General features: G+C 40.1%; 1 long non-coding RNA gene across 1 annotated transcript; it reads right to left on the reverse strand.

The window, feature by feature from the left end:
* Positions 1–13,138: 13,138 nt before the first annotated feature.
* Positions 13,139–16,351, reverse strand: LOC310637861. Its single transcript, XR_014491984.1, has 3 exons — positions 16,290–16,351; positions 13,673–13,790; positions 13,139–13,173 (listed from the first exon to the last, which is right to left on the reverse strand). It is a non-coding gene; the product is annotated as an uncharacterized lncRNA (long non-coding RNA).
* Between the last annotated feature and the right edge of the window lie 374 nt (positions 16,352–16,725).

Genomic DNA, 16,725 nt, shown 5'->3' on the forward strand with positions numbered 1-16,725 from the left:
GTACATATACACATACATACATACGTGTGTGTGTATTATAATTTTTCTATTTAATATATTAAAATTTTAAAATACATTTTATCAAAAAGCAGTTTTCCCATTGAAACAGATACAGCTATAAATTTCAGTAAGTTCCAGAGCAGCATTAACATTTTGAATGCTGTTTCACACATATCAATATGTGCAACATGCCAAGACAAAATCAAACAAATCACCTGTCTGAATCCTGTCATAATCTAGCTTGAAGGTTTGCAATACAAAATCTTCTCTGATATTTCAGATTCCTTTAACTAGAAATGTCAGTGATTGAACCTGTGACTTCATTATTAGAAACCAAGTATTTTATTAAAAGTTTTCCCTTCAGTCTTTCTCCACGTCTCTATATTGACTGCCTTTAGATCTGCTCATCCATTCATTCACACATAGCCACAGAAGTACTTGTTTTCTGCATTTCCCTAGTTATTTTATGTACTTCCTTTTAACCATTAATTATATTCTACTCTAAAATAGAAATGTAACAGAACAGGCAGTGGAACAAAAACAACCCCAAATTGATCCCTATGCCAACAATGTACATATGATAGTAGAAGCTGGACATCCCACTTGCTCCCGTTAATCAATTTTGTTTATGCCAGTATTCTCAATTTGAGCCATTTGGCTGTGTAATTCTGGGAGTTGAAGTCTGCACATCTTCAAGTGGCTGAAGTTGAGAAACATTGTTTGTGCTATGCACAAGCTTCCTTAAACTTACTGTATGCTTAGTGACTCTGGACAGAGTTTGGGCAGTCATAGCAAGAATACATGATTTCTCCAAAATGCTATAAAAGCACAAGCTTACTACTATACAGTAACATTTTTATTCCTTATCTTAATCACAGGATTTCATAAGGCAACTAAGTAGAATATTATTATAATAAAAACTTTAATTTATAGCTATAGTATTATGAGGTTTGTATCTTCTATGTTGTTGTAGTTAGTTGCGAAGTCGTGTCCGACCCATCGCGACCGTATGGACAATGTTCCTCCAGGCCTTCCTGTCCTCTACCATCTTTTGGAGTCCATTTAAGCTCACCCCTACTGCTTCAGTGACTCCATCCAGCCACCTCATTCTCTGTCGTCCCCTTCTTCTCTTGCCCTCAACCTTTCCCAGCATGAGGCTCTTCTCCAGTGAGTCCTTCCTTCTCATTAGGTGGCCAAAGTATTTGAGTTTTAGCTTAAGTATCTGGCCTTCTAAGGAGCAGTCAGGGTTGATCTCCTCTAAGACTGACCGGTTTGATCGCCTTGCAGTCCAAGGAACTCGCAGGAGTCTTCTCCAGCACCATAGTTCAAAGGCTTCAATTCTTTGGCGCTCAGCCTTTCTTATGGCCCAGCTTTCACTGCCATACATTGCAACTGGGAAGACCATAGCCTTGACTATACGCACTTTTGTTGACAGGGTGATGTCTCTGCTTTTTAGTGTGCTGTCTAGATTTGCCATGGCTTTCCTCCCAAGAAGCAAGCGTCTTTTAATTTCTTGGCTACAGTCCCCATCTGCAGTGATCTTGGAGCCCAGGAAAATAAAATCTGTCACTACCTCCATTTCTTCCCCATCTATTTGCCAGGAATTGAGAGGGCCAGATGCCATGATCTTGGTTTTCTTAATGTTTAGTTTCAACTCAAGTTTTGCACTCTCCTTCTTTACCTGCAACAAGAGGCTCTTTAGTTCTTCTTCACTTTCTGCCATTAGAGTGGTATCATCTGCATATCTTAGGTTGTTGATGTTTCTTCCGGCAATCTTAAGTCCAACTTTTGATTCATCTAGCCCTGCCTTTCTCATGATGTGCTCTGCATATAAGTTAAATAGGCAAGGCGACAGTATACAGCCTTGCCGGACTCCTTTCCCAATTTTGAACCAATCAGTGGTTCCGTGTCCAGTTCTCACTGTTGCTTCTTGGCCCGCATATAGATTTCTCAAGAGACAAATAAAATGGTCTGGTATGCCCATCTCTTTAAGGACTTGCCAGAGTTTGTTATGATCCACACAATCAAAGGCTTTAGCATAGTCAATGAAGCAGAAGTAGATGTTTTTCTGGAACTCTCTAGCTTTCTCCATGATCCAGCGTATGTTAGCAATTTGATCTCTAGTTCCTCTGCCTCTTCGAAATCCTGCCTGTACTTCTGGTAGTTCTCGATCCACATACTGCTGGAGTCTAGCTTGTAGAATTTAAAGCATAACTTTACTAGCATGAGAAATGAGTGCAATGGTGCGATAGTTTGAACATTCTTTGGCACTGCCTTTCTTTGGAATTGGAATGTAAACTGATCTTTTCCAATCCTGTGGCCACTGTTGAGTTTTCCAAATTTGCTGGCAAATTGAGTGTAGCACTTTTACTGCATCGTCTTTTAAGATTTTGAATAGCTCAGCTGGAATACTGTCACCTCCACTAGCTTTGTTGTTGCTCAGCTTTTCTAAGGCCCACTTCACTTCACATTCTAGGATGTCTGGCTCGAGGTCAGTGACCACCTCATTGTGATTATCAGGGACGTTAAGCTCATTCTTGTATAGTTCTTCTGTGTAATTTTTCCACCTCTTCTTAATCTCTTCTGCCTCTGTTAGGTCCCTGCCATTTTGGTCCTTTATCATGCCCATTTTTGCATGAAACGTTCCTTTCATCTCTCCAATTTTCTTGAAAAGATCTCTGGTCCTCCCTATTCTATTGTTTTCTTCTATTTCTTTGCATTGTTCAATTAAGAAGGCATTCTTATCTCTTCTAGCTATTCTTTGGAATTCTGCATTTAATTGGGAATATCTTTCTTTTTCTCCCTTGCCTTTTGCTTCCCTCCTTTCCTCAGCTATTTGCAAAGCTTCCTCAGACAGCCATTTTGCTTTCTTGCATTTCTTTTTCTTTGGGATGGTTTTGGTTGCTACCTGTTGTACAATGTTGCGAACCTCTGTCCATAGTTCTTCAGGCACTCTGTCTATCAGATCTAATTCCTTAAATCTATTTGTCACCTCTACTGTATATTCAACAGGGATATGATTTAATTCATACCTGACTGGCCTAGCGCTTTTCCCTACTTTCTTTAATTTAAGCCTAAACTTTGCAAGGAGAAGCTCATGGTCTGAGCCACAGTCAGCTCCTGGTCTTGTTTTACTGACTGTATAGAGCTTCTCCATCTTTGGCTGCAGAGCATATAGTCAATCTGATTTCTGTGTTGACCATCTGGTGATGTCCATGTGTAGAGCCGTCTCTTGGGTTGTTGGAAAAGAGTGTTTGCTATCACCAACGTATTCTCTTGACAAAATTCTATCAGCCTGTGCCCTGCTTCATTTTGGACTCCAAGGCCAAACTTGCCTGTTATTCCAGTTATCTTTTGGCTTCCTACTTTAGCATTCCAATCCCTCATGATGATAAGGACATCATTTTTTGGTGTTAGTTCTATAAGGTGCTGTAGGGCTTCATAGAACCGGTCAATTTCATCCTCTTCAGCACCGGTGGTTGGGGCATAGACTTGGACTACTGTGATATTGGTTTGCCTTGGATTCGAACTGAGATCATTCTGTCATTTTGAGGATTGTATCCCAGTATTGCTTTTCCTATTTTTTTATTGAGTATGAAGGCTACTCCATTTCTTCTGAGGGATTCTTGCCCACAGTAGTATACCTGATGGTCATCTGAATTAAATTCACCCATTCCTGTCCATTTTAGTTCGCTGATACCTAAGATGTCAATGTTTAGTCTTGTCATCTCTTGTTTGACCACGTCCAGCTTTCCTTGATTCATGGATCTTACATTCCAGGTTCCTATGGAGAAAAAATCTTTACAGCATCGGACTTTCCTTTCACCACCAGACATATCCACAGCTGAGCGTCCTTTCGGCTTTGGCCCAGTCGCTTCATTCTTTCTGGCGCTACTAGTACTAGCCCTCTGCTCTTCCCCAGTAGCATATTGGACGCCTTCCGACCTGAGGGGCTCATCTTCCAGCGTCATATCGTTTTGCCTTTTGGTACTGTCCATAGGGTTTTCATGGCAAAGATACTGGAGTGGTTTGCCATTTCCTTCTCCAGTGGATCACGTTTTGTCAGAACTCTCTGCTATGACCTTTCCGTCTTGGGTGGCCCTGCACGGCATAGCTCATAGCTTCATTGAATTATGCAAGCCCCTTCGCCACGACAAGGCAGTAATCCATGAAGGGGGTATCTTCTATACAGTACATAGTTGTTATAAACAAATATAGCATTACAGATTAACAAGAACAATAATACATGGATTAACAAAGTAATTAAGTTATTCCATCTGCTTGCTGACAGATGCATAGTTATCTTAGTTCTTCTTGACTGCCTTGGATGGCAGTGTTACGCATCACTACTCATGTTTATAGCTTCCATCCAAGAAAAGATTATTTAGGAAAGGTATGGAACTTCTGACCTTTTCTTCTCAAGCATAAAAAATTCCCCTCAAAATTTCTCATATTTAAAAATGCATATGATGTGCATACCCATCAATATTCCCAAAATATCAATCTTGAGTAGAACAATGGAATGAACTGATCATCTACCACTTCCAAAGACTACAAGAGTTGTTAAATGCTGCTAAAACATAGTAATGATTTTAAAATGTTATTTTCTCATTGCTTCTGAAAAAGAGGGGAAAATATTGCCTACAAAGTCATATTCAGAGCAATGGATTACACAGCTAATCACAATAGTCAATAATTATTACCGTACTAGAAGGAATACATCCACTGCAGAGCACACTTTCTAGAAAATGTACATATCCTAGAATAGTGATAATCATGTTCTGATAGAATCCCAAAATTGTAATACATTAATAAATGTTGTAGTGACATTCACTAGAAACAAGCCTTACAGAAAAATACTCTATAAAGTAAAATGGCAATGCTGTAAGATAGTATCAATAAAATGCTCTACAATTATAGGAGGAAATATTGCAATTTGTGTGTTTAAAGGTACTATGAAAAGTTTTCAAAATATGTGACTGTAATTTAGAAATATTAAAATGTAATGATTTCACCATACAGGTTTTATATCTCTCCCTCCCTTTTTGGGAGGGGAAGGCATATCATTCAGTTTACAGCATTTCATTTCATCTAATCTAATCAAGATATACATTTTTCTAGATGAAAATAAATATCAAATATTATATCTCATTCTCCAACCATTACATCAGATAAAAAAATAAACCTAACAGGATAAGATTCATTAGAGCTTTCTGGGGAACCTTTAAACTTCTCAGTGGCCTGCTAGCTCAGAAATAACTTTGAAAATACACAGATAATTTTATAATCTTATGTAATGGGGATTAAAATATAGCAAACCATGAAACCTTTAATGTCCATCTGAACACCCTCTGATTATATTTTGTGAACAAATGCATGTTTTTTAATGAATTAAGAAATTTTTTCAAATGCTTAATTTGTTCACTATTTTTTTGTTTATTTTATACATACTTACTGTTTATTTGTATTTATACAATGTATTAAGCCATATTCTATGGTTTATATTGGCTGGATTCACAAAATATACAAAGAAAGCAAACTATATCACAGCACAGTACAACATATGAATAAAGATTCATTCAGTCTGTCAGCATGGTGATTAATAGATATATTCAAGCATGTTTCCTTATGAATAGTATGGACTTTTTTTAAAAAAAAACTGTCCTGTCTAGCATACATCCTCATAATTCCTGACCTAATCTTATTTAATGTTATTAGATTTTTTTCAACACTATGTTCCCAGAAACTTAGCGTGTTTGATCAGCTAACAAACTCAGATAAATTTCACCAAGTGCAATTATCTGCTGAGTATGAATACACTTATCTGCTGAGTATGAATACACTATGCTGACTTTCTCTTGAGTCTATATACCATATACTAAGCTTATATCAATTGAATCTACTTCACATTTCAAATGAATGTACTTTTTTTACTAAAAAAGCTATTTTTAAAAAATTGCTATCTGACTTGAATGAAGTTTCTTTTCAATCATTTCTTTGTAGAAGTATATGTATTATATTTAACTATACCCTTTCATTTACCTCATGGAGAGCCAGTTCTAATAACATATCACAATATAGATAATTTTACTATATACTGTATCTGTCTACTAATGCACTTTACACAATTGATTGAAGAATATGAGAAGAAAAATCAAAATTTTATCAGAATAATACCTAAGCATGCCATTTCAAGAGAAACCCTTCTCATGGTAAAATATCTACATCATTTACAATTCTGCATACATATAATGTTCCATTGCCATGACTATCCACACTGTCTATTGCCTCTACGATTGCCCACAATTCAGTTATACATAGTCCAGATTAGAAGAGTGTGGTATTACTCTGATATTAATCACTCTAGCTAATCTGGTTGGTCATAAAATATCAAGCAGTATTAGTATTTTGAAAAATCTCACAGAAGATAAAGGCAAAAGCAGTATTGCCCAAGGAATGTAGATTCAACTTATAGCCACTTTATATACTTGGGTCTTTTTCTCTTTGTTACATGTATTTAAAAGTTGATTTAATTTAATTTAGTTTAATTCAATTCAATTAATTTACAGTATGTGTATCCTTTCATTGTAGCAAACAGATACCATTTTATTACATATATGCATTACTCCTGCCTACTCAAAAAAACCCCAGTCCATCTTTTGAGTTCAGTGAGACTTCATATGCCTAGGTATCAATATGCAGAACTAGCACATTAATTTGACAGTATCTGCTGAATGAAACAAGAATAACCTGCTATTAAGACAACTGCTACTTATTTCTAAATAGTGAGTTTATAGAAAATTTGCAGTGAAGATAAAGGGACAGTGTATGTTAAACAAAATATGAAATTGTATCTAGATGCAGGCAGGAAAAACTATTTTTTCCTTTTACTAGTAAAAGAAAAAGAAGCAGATATTCTTTGGAAGAGGTTGTCCTCATTAATCCCAAGCTAGCCAGTGCTGATATGTGGTAGAAGACAGAGCAGCAACTAGAACTCAATGAAACGAAAGGAAACTGTACTGTGCATTCTTAGACTGTAGGAAAGAAATTAATTAAGTCCTTGCAATGGCCAAAAGAAAATTTGGATAAGCAGAAAAATAAATTAATCCTTCGGACAGTGATAGAATTACAAGAATGACCAGAAAGAAATTTCAGGGAATTTACTGAAAAGGAAACCAAGCTAAAGGGAAAAGAAAAAGAGGAAACATAACTTTGTTTTCCAAATCAGCTAGCCCATGCTGCTCTGAACACAGCTGCTATAAAACAACTGTATACTCAGGTGAGGGTGGTATAAGATATACCATGTGTTATGTATTGGGCTCATTTGTAACACCACATGGTAAGCTGGAGCAGCTAACGGCTCTCTAGTAACCCAGACTCCTGGTCTCTAGTGCTGCTATTGGCTGCCCCTAGGCGGCAATGGGTTGCTTTAAACCTATTGGCTGCCGCCTAGGGGCCAGGCTATAAATTGCTGCAAGCTGCAGCCCAATCCTCAGTTCAGATCCTGCAAGCAATAAACCATGAGCTTTGTTGAACTCACTTGCCTCGTCTCCTTTCCTGCGCAAAGAACTCACTACACAACACTGGTGATGAAGGTGGGATCCTGCTTCTCCAAAAGAGCTGAAGTTCACTAGAGGAGAGGCAGCTCATGCCTGGAGGGAAAAGGCATTTCCCCCCCCCTACGGTCGGCTAGCAAGCCACGCTAGCGACCACATGCTCAGCGGATTCAGTCCCTGGGCCTTGGAGAAGCAGGATCGAAAACCGCAGGAACCAGCTGAAGACAGAATGCCGAAAGTCGGAAGACTACGCAAATTCAATGTTAAGCATCCAGAGGGATGGCCTTCCTACTTGTCCCAGGTAGAAAACTACCTCCGGGCAAACCAAGTCGCAGTAGATGGGCTGAAGGCCACCACACTGCTCTGTGTGTGTGGCCCAGATACATTCGACCTGGCTGAAAACCTCTTCGCCCCGACGCCGCTGGAGTCAGTTTCCTATGCGGATCTCAAAAAAAAGCTGGGAGAGCATTTCCAGCCGAAGATGTCGGTGATTGCTTGGCATTTCAAGTTTGAACAGCGAATGCAGCAGCCCAGCGAAACAGCGTCAGAATACATCGTGGCCTTGAGGCAGGCCGCACGCCTCTGTAAATTTTCTGACGTAGAGGAGCAACTACGAGACCGGCTCGTCTGAGGCCTACAGAACCGAACGCTCCAGCAAAGACTTTTTGTCAGACCGAATTTAACCTTCATCAAAGCCCAAGACGAAGTAATGGTAGACAAAGCCGCCAGGGGTGCAGTCCAAACAGTCCAGCCTGCCAAAACAACGAAACAAGATGAAACAGTCCACCACGAGGACGCCAAATGCTCAGAGGACTCTTCGGAGCAAGAAGATCCTGAAGTTAACAAGCTTCACAAGCAACCCGCACAGCACTGCAGCAGCAAACAGCAAGAGAACGCTTACAAGGCAGTTGTCTTACCTAAATGTAAAGGTTGCGGTGGCAACCACCAATGCGCTGATTGCAGATTCTGGTCAGCCACGTGCAGGGCCTGCAGCAAAACAGGCCACATTGCAGCGGTTTGCAGAGCTCGCCAGAGGAACCGGCCACCCAAACACCAGTCGGAAGATCCAACCAGGAGAGGTACTGGGGCCCAGGGTCCGTTTAGTGTGGGGTTTTGTAGAAGCCGTAGAAGTGTATGCCGCACCGGGGCCTGACACCACCTCAAACCTAAATTCAAACTGCAGGTAGAGCTACAAGGAGTCCCTTGTAAAATGGAGTTGGACTCTGGCTCTGCTGTCTCCATTATTTCCCTAGACACCTTAATTTCGTGTGCAGTCACAATAGAAAATGGGCCAAGCTAAGGCCCTCCGACATAATTTTAACTGACTTTCAAAACGCTCAAGTCAAAGTTAAGGGGGAAGCCACCTTGGACGTAAAATTTAAGGGGTTTTATGGGCACCTGGATGTCATAGTAGTAGGGGGCCAGAGAACGAGTCTCATAGGACTTGATTGGTTTGATGCTTTAGGCATTCAAATAACTGGTATCAACCGGACACAAGCTGCAAACCTTTCGTCAGTTTGCGAGGACTTTGCAGACGTTTTTGATTCAGCCCTAGGAACATACACAGGCCCGCCTATCTCATTCAAGCTAGATCCCAATGTAGTTCACATTAGGGTTAAGCCTCGAAGGGTCCCTTTTGCCCTCAAACATAAAATTGACTTAGAAATAGACAAGCTTGTAAAACAGGGTGTTTTACAACCAGTTGATGGTGGGGAGTGGGAAACTCCTATAGTCACTCCACTTAAGGCCAACGGAGAAATCAGAATATGTGCAGACTATAAATGTACAGTTAACAAAGCCCTTAAACAACATGCTTACTCTGTTCCAGTGGTGAACCACATTTTAGCTTCTTTGCAAGGGGGCACTATTTTCGCTAAATTAGATTTAGCACAGGCCTATCAGCAACTGCCGGTTGATGAGGCCACAGCCACGGCTCAGACGATCATGACTCACAGGGGGGCTTTCAAAGTAAAGCGTTTACAATTTGGAGTTAGCGTTGCTCCAGGCATTTTTCAGGGAATCATGGAACGCACACTTAAAGGCATTCAGGGTGTTTGCCCTTATTTTGATGATGTACTTATTGATGGAGAATCTACAGAAGTGTTAGTCAGCAGGCTCAGGGCTGTCTTACAGAGGCTTCGAGAAGCTGGCCTCAAATTAAAGAAGAGTAAATGTAGTATTGGGGTTCTTTCAACAGAATTTCTAGGATTTCGAATTGATGCTAACGGTATTCACCCTGCTGAATCCAAAGTGAAGGCCATTCAATTGGCTTCTAGTCCTAAATCCAAAGGTGAACTACAAGCATTCTTGGGCCTCCTCAACTTCTACCATGCCTTCCTGCCTAACAAGGCTGCATTGGCAGAGCCTCTTCACAGGCTCTTAGATAAGAAAGCTCCATGGAAATGGACCAGCATTCATGAAAAAAGCTTCCAGGACTTAAAGGCACTATTGTCAGTTAAATCCACTGTAACTCATTTTAGGGAGTCTAAACCAGTCTGTTTAGCATGTGATGCATGTCCGTATGAGGTGGGGGCAGTCTTGAATCATTTAGAAAAGAATGGAACACAAGTCCCTATTGCACTTTATTCAAGGACACTGTCCTCTGCTGAGCGTAACTACGCTCAAATTGACAAAGAGGCACTAGCCATTGTAGCTGGAATAAAAAAATTCCATGACTATTTATATGGCAGGGACTTCACGGTCTTTACAGACCACAAACCACTGTTGGGACTTTTCACAACAGACAAACAAACCCCCCACATACTTTCCCCAAGAATGTTGAGATGGTCTATGTTCTTATCTGCATACACGTTTAAATTGGTTCACAAACCTGGTAAAGAAATGGGTCATGCTGATGGCCTCAGCAGACTTCCACTGCCACTAACGGAACCAGACCTGGCCCCTGCGGCCAGAATTCTGTCCATTCAGGACCTACCAGAATTTCCCCTCCATGCTGGGGACATTGCTGCAGAAAACAGCTACAGATAGAATACTTGGTAGAGTGCTTTCATGGGTACACACGGGGTGTTTAGATAAAAGCCCAGGCTCTGAGTTTCAGAGTTATTTTGTCAGAAGACATGAGCTATCAGCTCACAAGGGATGCATCCTATTAGGAAACAGAGTCATAATCCCCTCTTCACTGAGAGACAGGGTTTTACAGTCATTACATGAGGGCCATCCAGGCATTGTCAGAATGAAAGCTTTAGCAAGAAGCTACCTTTGGTGGTCTGGCCTTGACAAGGACATTGAGGCACAAGTCCATGGTTGTTATATATGCCAGCAATCTAGGCCTGAGATGCCACACGCCCCAGTTCACAGGTGGGAAGAAACGCATACTACCTGGTCTAGAATTCACATAGACTACGCTGGGCCCTTTCAGGGACAGCTCTTCCTCATAGTGGTGGACAGCCACTCCAAATGGCTGGAAGTAATCCCAGTTGCAAACATGACTACTGCTAGGACCATCCAGGTGCTGAGAAAACTCTTTACCGCATATGGGTTGCCAGATGTCTTAAGTTTCAGACAATGGGGCCCAATTCACTGCTGCTGAATTCCAGGCCTTTCTCAGAGCAAATCTTATTAGACATGCAACGTCTGCCACTTTTCACCTGTCTTCTAATGGTCAAGCTGAACGAGTGGTGAGAACCACGAAGGAATCACTCAAACGCATCGTAACAGGTGACTGGCATCACAGACTGGCAGATTTTTTTACTCTACCAGCATTCTACACTCTGCACTGCTACAGGCAAAAGTCCTGCAGAACTTCATTGGGGGAGGCGACTGATCACTAAACTGGACAGGTTGCATCCAGATAGAGTGGCAGCAGAAGCCTCTCGACCAAAACCCCCAAGGGGGCTGCAAGTGGGCGACTGGGTATGGGCCAGAAACTATGGACATGGGAATCTGTGGGCTCCTGGTAAAATTACCAAATCATCTGGTTCCCTTTCTTACAAAGTGGGGCTGGAGGGAGGGCGAGTTGTCAGATGCCACATTGATCAATTCAGAAAAGTTTCCAGAACAACCACTAAGCGAGGACTGCGTCTTAAGTCTCTCCCAAAGTCCCCAAGCTGGCAGCCAAGCCAGCCCATACATGGACTCTCAAGACTCTTCCTTCTTAAGCAATGAGGAACTGGGTGTAGAGTCCAGCAGTGCAACATGGATCCCCTGAAGGAGCAAGCCAACCAGACTTTAACAATCGCTGTGCCAACTCTGCTGATCAGTATGACTCTGGGGTGGGCCAACCTGGAGAGGCCAGTCAGAAAGCATCTAATTCCTTTGACTCAAGTGCATCAAGAGACATTGGTCTACCTGGCCCGATGGGTAAGCTGGTAGACCAGAAAGTGACTGGAACCCCAAGGCGTTCCACAAGGGCACGCAAGCCTCCTTCTTATCTAGCTGATTATGTTGTAAAATAAAGGAACTATAAAGTTGTCTGTACTGTAACTTGTCACTGTACTGAAACAGTTTTGGAGCTATGATATTAACTGTCTTGTGTGCTATAATGGAAGTCTATTCATTCTGGCTAACTGATGCTCTAATGTAACTTGTACTGTTTTACAAAAGTTGCTATGATGTTGAGTCTTGTAACTTGTACTATTTGCCATTTATTGCTATGATGTTTGTCTGATCTAAGAGGGGAGGGGTGTTATGTATTGGGCTCATTTATAACACCACATGGTAAGATGGAGCAGCTAACGGCTCTCCAGCAACCCAGACTCCAGTTCTCCAGTGCTGCTATTGGCTGCCCCTAGACGGCAATGGGTGTTCTGAACCAGCCCTCTTCTGGCCTTGTAATAAGGCAAACCCCTATTCAGAAAGAAGAGACTGGAGAGCGTCCAAGGCTAAAAGGCATCTGCCAAGATTTATTACGCAGTTAACAAAAACACTAGAGCTTATCTTCTCAAGCGGAAAAGTTGCTTTCAGCAACCAGCCCCTCCCCAAACACTCCTTTTATAGAGAGCTCAGGGCGTGGTCTCCCTGTGCCTCCTCCCGAGGAGTCTCACAGCCTTTCTTTGTTTGTTCCTGCTCGACTGCCTCCTGCGTCGGGCGTCCTTGAACAGGGCCAGCTGTGGGTCATCTTCCTCCGCACTCTCGGGCTCACGCAGCTGAGAAGAGGTCCCCGGCTGAGGGCTCTGCAAAGCCTCCAAACCATCATCAGCCGGTTCGTCTCCCACACGGTCCTCCTCCCCTTCATCTGAGTCATCCGACACATCTGAGCCGGCTGCCGAAACCACAGGCTGGCCCTGAGTCACAACACTGGGTTGCTTTAAACCTATTGGCTGCCACCTAGGGGCCAGGCTATAAATTGCTGCAAGCTGCAACCCAATCCTCAGTTCAGATCCTGCAAGCAATAAACCATGAGCTTTGTTGAACTCACTTGCCTCGTCTCCTTTCCTGCGCGAAGAACTCACTACGCAACACCATGGCTATGTTAAAACAGTTCAGAGTGATATAAATGCAAACCAAGTAGAAACCAAAAGAAACCAAAAGAAAAATTAACATGGACTTAGAATGCTCCGAGACCAATCATCCTTTGGGCTCCTTTTGGCAACAGACACTCAGCCAGCTTCTTCTCTCCATGCCTATCTGCCTCTGTCTCTCAAATCAACGTCCATCTCTATAGAGAAGAAAGTGAAACAATTATCTGCAAGAACTTTCCATATGCCTAGAATGAAAGGTTTGTTTGAGTTATGTGGGATTTAATGAAACACTGTCCTTTTAAAATTTAAGACCAATATAGGCTTGATTTCAGAAACTAAAACTTCCAAAAGTGTGAAATTATGTCCTGCCCACTTCCCTTGAATTGTTGTGGATGACAATTAGTAATCAGAATAGATGTAGCAATTTGACTCTACACTGATTGAAGACAAACAGAATGGCTTGTGCTGTCACAACTGTAATTGCAGTCACTGGTTGATTAGTCAAGTGACCATTGCTTTCCTCTATCATCTGCAATCCCCTTAGAAAAAAATATCTGTGACTGACAGTATTCTCATCAGCTTGTTGGACAACACTAAGGTGCACCATACTCAAATTCTTTCCTTTTACAGAGTGCCAGGAAGTAACATTCAGTGTTTCTGCTCTGATAGTTATGTTCTTGTCATAGCAATACCAACCTTCTTTGCTGTCTCCTTTCCACATAATCCTGAACAGGCCTACAATTCTGGTGTAATCTCAAAGACTCTAATACTTCATATAGGTAACAGTAGTCTACTTTCACTGCAGTGGCTTGTTCTAAATTTTTCAAGGCACATAATGTTCAGAATGTGGTTACGAGCATACTGCTTTTGACATTTTCATGACATATTGATTATGGTTATTATATAAAACCTTGTTGCAACACCTTCTAGTAAAGCATATGGCAATGGTTTGTGTTTCATGAAGCGTATTAAATGTATTTTCATTTATTACCATATCCATATATTTCATTTGTGGACAAGCTTGATACATAAATCTCTTCTTTAAAAAAAACTGGTGATGGCATGGGCAGAAATCAACAAAAACATGTTGCTCCAAGCTCCAGTAACTGAGGTATGACCAAGTATCTATAGCAAGTTATGTTTAATATCTATAATGTAAACATATCTCAAGGTTTACATACTACAGAATGTAGTTTGTATACTCTTATATAGAGAGCTAAGGACATCCTCTTTTTATTAGCTTATTTATTTACATTTCTAAATTTTTGATAAAATACGTTGTCCAAATCTTGTACATTTAAAGCATAAAAATAACACTGTATAAAATCTAAAGCATAATAATAAACCCAAAACAATAGACACCAAAGGTATTTCCTTGCCAAAATTGAGCACGTTAATGCTATTATGTTATAGTTTATAGCATTTCATATTGAAAGGAGAAAAGATAGTTTCGATCGAGCATGAGCATATAAGCAAGTCCAGTTGGCATCTAGAAAATATATAATCACAGGACTGTGCTGCAGCTGTAGAACAGAGAAAAGATACAGCTGCTGTAGATTCAGAGGAAAGATGCAGCAGCTTTAAGAAATTGTCAATAAGTGATTTATGAGCATTCCAACATGCTCTGACATACTTTTTCTTTGAATTTGAATCTTTTGCTTCTTTAATCCTACTATTATGTAAAATGAATACATAAATGCCAATAAAATAAAATTTCAGAATGATAGTTTTTAAAATAGTTAAAAGTTTATTTTTATAAGTTGTGAGCTAATTAGACATAATTATTTAGAAAAAATAAAAATGATCATTCCATTTTCTTTTATAATTTTATGTTATTTGTGCATGATTGTCACAAGAATGGAATACTGGTTCAGCAGACTGCTGATTTATGTATGGCCAGTCCTAGTTTTATATATTAAAAAGTGGATTTTGATGTAAAAGTCTAAGTTTTTAAAATTCTAAAGTGCATCTTCCAAATTTCAGTATAACAGAATAATAGACTTGTAAGGGACCTTGGAGGTCTTCTAGTCCAACCCCCAGCTGAAGCAGAAAACCCTATACCATTTCAGACAAATTTGTCAAATCTCTTCTTAAAAACTTCCAGTGTTGGAGCATTCACCACCTCTGGAGGCAGGTTGTTCCACTGGTTAATTGTTCTAACTGTCAGGAAGTTTCTCCTTAATTCTAGGTTGCTTCTCTCCTTGACTAGTTTCCATCCATTGCTTCTTGTCCTGCCTTCAGGTGCTTTGAAGAGTAGCTTGACTCTCTCCTCTTTGTGGCAACCCCTGAGATATTGGAATACTGCTATCATGTCACAGAGGGAGAGGGAAAGGGAGAACAGTATCTCCAAGTATCTCAGAGAGTAAGAGATTAATGCTTTTTAAGTCAGTTTTGCAGTAATCAATATAAATAGGATCTAACTTCACACATCCTTTGCTTTGATGTTCAAGAGACTGAATAATCATCTCTCACATGGCAGGCTAAGCATATAGGAATAGGAATAGAATCTTACTGCTGTACAACTCATGAAGGAGTAAAATATTCCTGGGAGCCAGTTTGATAGAGGCACCATGCTAGAAACTGGTATATTGTGGATTCTAGTGCTGCCTTAGGCATGAAATCAGCTGGGCCACTTTGTTATGCGTGTGTATTCCCATGAAAAATGTTAGCAAGGAGAAAGATTTTAGTCTTTTTTTCTTTGCTGTATCAGACTTTTAAAATTTTACATTGTTTTTAAATGGACCAGTGAAAAAATGGCTTCTGACAGCTAAAATTTTAGTGGAACAGTCTATATTGTCCTCAGTATCAGGGTAAAAAGATCAAACTCCATCAAACTGACTTTTGATTCCTGATGATTACATGTTCATGTCTATGAATTGTACTTGGCAGTATTTACAGGCATCAAATTGCCTTATTTCTAAGTATTTACTTAAGTTCTTAATCCAGTCTGCAGTCCTGTATTTTCCGGATTCAATCCTGAATACTATTTTTCAAGTTCAGCTAGCATTGATTAGGTGGCTGCTACCAGCTTTAGGTCAAGATACTATATATTGTCCCTTTAATTCCATTCCATTTTGTTGTAAAACAGCTTGGCTTATTCAGTTTCATAAGATGTAACAATTTAATAGTTAACTTAGTTGTGGAGAGAATTTTGGTAAAAGAAAAATGACTGCTGACCAGCTCAGATACCATTTACCTATAACACAGTGTGAGAGAGAAAGAAGCTAACAATGCTTATGGATATTTACTTTAGCTGGGCTTGCAAAGTTTAAATCTACCATGATCATGCTCAAAGCACACTAGATTTACTTACCTTGGAGTCTCTATATGATTAAAGACTTAATTATCACTCATATCTGCTAAATTTCTGGGTCTGAAACATAATAGAGGCCTTTAAAAGTTTTAATATAACTAATACAATTGTTTTAATTAAAATAAGTTTCTGAATTAGTTTTATTGATTGCAATTTATTTCTTTCCTATTTTATTTTACACTTTGCATTTGCTTTTCATTTAAAAGACCATTTAGACGGGGTGGGTTAAAAATATGTTCAAATACAACCGTTTCCATATAAACTGGCCTTAAACTGATCCAATAATTTCACCAGAAGCTTGAAGGCATTGCTAAGCTACATCACAGAAATCTGAAGAGAAAACCATAATGGCTGTCTCCCGTTTAGTTTTTTTTTTTTTTAATTAACGGAAAGCAGGAACAAACCTCTCCGATCTAAAAACATACAATGTCCCTCT

Source organism: Vipera ursinii, assembly GCF_947247035.1.
Source record: "Vipera ursinii genome assembly, chromosome: 1".
Lineage (NCBI taxonomy): Eukaryota > Metazoa > Chordata > Lepidosauria > Squamata > Viperidae > Vipera > Vipera ursinii.